The 5,394-nt window shown below is 39.4% G+C and overlaps 1 pseudogene; it reads left to right on the forward strand.

The window, feature by feature from the left end:
- The first annotated feature begins 605 nt into the window (after positions 1–605).
- LOC114047454 lies at positions 606–5,087 on the forward strand (annotated as a pseudogene).
- Positions 5,088–5,394: the final 307 nt, after the last annotated feature.

Genomic DNA, 5,394 nt, shown 5'->3' on the forward strand with positions numbered 1-5,394 from the left:
GATGGAGAGGGGTGACCAGTACAGTTTACAGTTAGATGGCTTCCAGATTTGTTGAATGGTCAATCGTAGAGCTGAGCAACAAACATTGAGTGGACTAAGCCTCTCATTCACTCTATCTGTTTACAGACATGTATCACTCCTTTCTAGTCTCCTAAACCCCACTTCCCTCTATCTCTTTATGGTATTCAGTTCTATATTTTTCAAATTTTACTTTTTTGCTTATATTTTTATTTCCAAGACATTACATTCTTGAGTGTCCTTCCTCTTTCTTAAAGACACCTTGTCCAAAGCCAAGCTAGAGAGGACTTAATCTCAAAACAGCGAAAAAAAATTCCCTCTTTTACATTCCCCTTACCCCCACCCTCTCAGGGTCACAGTCAGCCATACTTCCATCTTGTGGAAACAGGATTCAATGGAAAATTTCCAACAATGTAATATTTTTTCACTTATTCCCTGAAGGGTCCAAAAACCTATCCTTGAATGTAGGTTTTAAGTCATTCAGCAGTTGGGATAGTGATTTCAATTGCTAATGTACATTTTTGGTTATATACTAATAGGGCCACAAAGAGGCCCCAGTAATAGGGAATCTGAGATCTGGGTGACCCATGGCTATTGAGGCTGCTGGCCCAGGATCTCAAGAGTATACACTCCCTTCGAGAAGGGGCTACTGGTTAATATCTGCCTAGGTAAATCTATGAAATAAACATTACTGTGCTCTGTTACCATAGGTGTCAAGTGTAATTAAATCTAAGCCTTGATAGGCCATCCTGCGGGTGCGGAACCTGTAACCTCAAGATCACTTGTGGCCTAGGTCTTTGGGTATGGCCTTTTGACTGAATCCAAGTTTTACAGAACAAATCCTTTTGGGATTTGTTCTGTGAAATTTGGATTCAGTCAAAGGGCCTGGGTTAACCTGTCAGGCTGAAATAGTACGTATGGGTTGATATCAACCTGAAAGTAAGTCCATCAGGGCGAATGGAGACCTTTGTCTTTGACTTTGTTCTATTTAGCATTTCTATTACTGGATGAAGACACATTATTTGAAGAAATACATAAATGGCAGTCTGTCAGATATACATACAAAGCTGGGAAGGACAATGAACACAATAAATGACCCAGGCAACATTCAAAAAAACCTTGATAGATTAGAGCATTGAGCTTGTAAATATTCTAATTTCACCTAATAAAATGAAACTTAATCAGGGATAAATGTAAATTCTTCTTTTTGGGTTCAAAAATTCAACTTTGCAAGTAGAAGACTGGAGAGGTATGGTTAAGAAAGATGTTAACCTAAAAAGATATGAAGGTTTTAGAAGAACATAAGCTCATAGAATAGTCAGCACTATAATGACCAACAAGGCTAAAGTGATTTGAGGCTTCATTATGAGAGGTATAATGTCTGGGGAAAAAATACCGTATTCTGCCCTGGTCAGACCAAATATAGTTCTGGGAAATACATTTTAAGATGGATACTGCTAAGCCAAGCTTAGTACAGAAAAAGGTGACCAGGAGGGTGAAGGCCTTTGAAAAATGGTCTATGAAGATCACTTTATGGAATTGGTCATATTTGGCTTCAGTCCCTGGGCCTGAGATAAGTTTAGGGGGAGGAAGTATGATAATTGTTTTGAGGTATTTGAGGGATTCTCACATTGGAAAGGGAATAGACTTTTCTTCATTGACCCCAGAGCAAAGGATTAGGAACAATCGGTAGAAAGCAAAAACAAGATTTAGGTTTTATTAATAATAACTAACTTTTACATAGAACCTTAAGGTTTGCAAATCATTTTATAAATATTAGCTTCTTTTATTCTCACTACTAGCCTGGGAGATAGGTGCTTTTATTATCCTTGTTTTACAAGGGAAATAACTGAAACAAAATGTTAAGAAATCTGCCCATGGTCACACAGGTAGTATCTGAGACCAGAGTTGAGCTTAAATATTAACTCCAGGTCCAACGCTCTATCTACTGTACTACCTAGCTGTTTTGATGTTAGATAAACCTATCAACAGTTAGAACTACTTTAAAAAATGGAATGGGTTTTGTCAGGAGGTAATGCCTATGTGCTCTGGGCCTGGGATGGAACTGTGAGTCTCCATCTCCACCACCACCCAGGACCAGCTGGGAGCCACCACAGAGGTGCCCATGTGTCGTAAAATGCTGTGGAAGATCTAGGAACCCAGGCAGGGTTCATAATGATGTTCCAGTAGATGCCTCCTATCAAGATGGTACAATGAAGACTCTATAGAATCTTCAAAATAATGAATTAATTAACTGTGAATGCAGATCCTTTGTCACCTCCACCTCTCCCCTTACAGAAACCATTTGGTTCTGACTCAAATTCAAATGACACAGAAGAACTAGCTCTAGCTCAGATGCTTGGAAGAACTTCTTCAAAGAGAAAATGACACAGAATGGGACAAGCCTGTGTCTGACATTGGTCATGTTTTTAATGCTGTTGAGTGTTCCCTAACCAGTTTCCATAAAGATCCATACAGAGAATCAGGTGAAACCTACAATTCACAGAAAGAAACTGAGGCATTTCTCCCTCAATTAGGGGAACACAAAAGAATAGCCTTAACTTACAGCTAGAAGGGTAGAAGAGTACAACCAGAGATACTCCTACATGAAGTCATGGACAGGACTACTGAGAACTCTTGGCATTGTGGTGCTACTTATATAGACAGGTGTCTTTGCTTGCATCAAAGCCTACATACATAAAAACAATGAATGGTACAACCTATTTGGATATTCACAGCCATATGGGACTGGCACAGGTAGCCCGGGCAGCATGCAAGTAGACTACTGCTACAATGGCCGTAAAACCTCTTTTATATTTATTGTTGCTGGGCTAACTTGGATTACAACCATTATTGTTGTAGTTCTTGGCATGTCCACATATTATCAGACCATTCTTTTGGACTCTAGTTGGTGACATTTAACTGAGTTTGGAATTAATGTCTTCCTCTTCTTTTTTGTACATGTCTGTAGCTATACTCTATGTAAATTATGACAATGGGATGGGTTCTGCTATTACTCTTTATTTAATATACTAATGAATAGCATTTGGCGGAGTAGGAGGACAGATAGCAGCAATGATACTTTTCTTTATCACAATGATTGTTTATCTCATTAGTGAAATTGTTTGCCTAAAGTTATGGAGGCATGACACATTGAGGATACAGAGAGTGTATGGAGCAGCAAGGGATAAGTGAACTCTGTATTCCATCTAAAAGATCAATGTATGAAATGCCCACCAGTGATGGGAGATAGAGACTCAGATGTTAATTTCAAAGAGTTGAGAGTAACAGAAATAAAGCCTGAACTGCTTAGTGGACACCTGGACACATTCCTAATGTGATAGTAATGCCAGATTATAAAGCAAAGGACCCTGTGATTTAATCAGATGATGAATGAGAATGCTATAAAGCTGTCTTTAAAAACCTATTTTCAGAATATAAAGAGCTGTCGGCTGAAGTCCAAGTAGTCCTCAGAAAATTTGAGGAGTTGTATTTAGTGTTGAGCAGATTGCCATATCACTCAAAAAAAAAAAAGAAAAGAAAAAGAAACATGAAAGAATTTCAAAAATTCTTCAAGAAGTTAAGAAAAAGAATCTTATTTTTTTTCGGGGGGGAATATTACGAATATCTGAAGAATAAGCTTTCTCATAGAAAACAAAGAATTCAAGAATATGACAAAGTTATGAATTAGAATATGCAAGGTTTTCCCCTAAATCTTATCTGAAAACTATTTTAATATTTATTTATTGCCATATATTTACCAATTTCATGATATATAGAATTGGTTGCTATTGGGAACGACTTTTGGTCAATGGAATCAGTCTGCATAAGTTTTAAAGGTTTGTTTCCATTCAAATACTTCTAATTTCTAATTAAATATGTGCTTCTATTTAGAATGAATTTATTTCTATTTAAAAAAAAAAGAGGTAATGTCCCAACCCCTACCTTCAATTTCCAATCAAAGGCTGAATGACCACTGTTCAGGATTATTGTAGAGGGATTCTGGTTCAGTTACAAATTGGACTAAAAGTCCTCAGAGGTCCTTTCCAAATCTGAAGTTCTCTGCTTCTGTGAAGACCCTCTACAATCTGCAAACCCATTAACTTTCTAGCCTAATCTCATACTATTCTCCTATACCAAAGTCAATCCATCTTCTATGCATGTTTTCACCTATGTTAACTACCAAATAACCTACCTTTTGAACTCCTACCCTTCCTTTAAAATTTAAGTCCAATGTAACTTCTTTTAAGCAGGATTCCCCATCCCCTAGTCAGTGAAGGGGTTTACCTTTGCCCCTTTTTCCCTTTTGCCCCTTTTACAATTCTCAGAAAAACCTTAAAACTTTTAGATTCCTTGAAGACTCACTTTATCTCTCTTTGAAAGCTTATTCAAACGCATCTTTCCTCCCAGACCCTGAAAAGAACCTGGCTCCTGTGTGTCTCTCTTTAGCTCCATTTGAAAGCAAACCTTCCCCTTCCAGTTCCCTTTATTATCTATTCTCATTGTCTGTTCAAATCTCTCAGACCTTCCAAACATCTGGACCTTTTCTTTTCTCAACCACCTCCCCCCTTCAACTGGCCTTTCCCATTGTTTTATTTTCCTGTGGCCCTTGGTCATTTCTCACCCTTAATCCTAGCTAGGCCAGCTGGTGGTCCAGGACCCAGGAGTTCTGTTCACCCCAGCTTACTAGCCACTCCCATCCAGATCTCCTTAGACCCCTCCTCCCATCACTCCAAACTGCTTGGCCACTCCTAGATCCCTCCCCCAGTCTTTCTATACTTAAGACTCACCTTTGCCCCATTCTGATGCTGAGCTGTTCTCGAGCCTAGAGGCTGAGACCCATCTTTATGGGCATCACCTGGCTTGGAATTCACCTGGCCTCCTCCATTCAGACACTGAGCTTTCCTCATGCCCAAAAGACTGAGACTGCCTCATGCCCACTTATCCTTACCAGCATCACATGGCCTATCCATCCCAGCCCCCACTCAGAAGCTGAGAACCTCTCACGCCCAGAGGCTGAGACTGTCAAGCCCACTCATCCTCACTGGCATGACCTGGCCTATATGTGATTTATCTTTAGTAAACTATTTCTCTGGCTGGAAGAAGATTTGTGTTGAATTCATTCAGGCAGATTCGGCACCGTGATCTGGGGCTTTTTCCAGCACCCCAAAACCTCCCTCCATCTTGGGGTGCCTCTGTGCATCCAGGAGCACCCCAAAACCCCTACCCCTCTTCAGTCAGTAATGAACTTTTCTCCTTTTACAAAATACATTGCTCATATCTTTCTTAGGCATTTATCATATGTTTTTGTAGTTATTTGTGTACAATAGGTACATAGTTCTCTAATCAACTCTTCCTGTACTGACGGTCTTCAAA

Source organism: Vombatus ursinus, unplaced genomic scaffold (assembly GCF_900497805.2).
Source record: "Vombatus ursinus unplaced genomic scaffold, bare-nosed wombat genome assembly UNPS02014787.1, whole genome shotgun sequence".
NCBI classification, from domain to species: Eukaryota; Metazoa; Chordata; class Mammalia; order Diprotodontia; family Vombatidae; genus Vombatus; species Vombatus ursinus.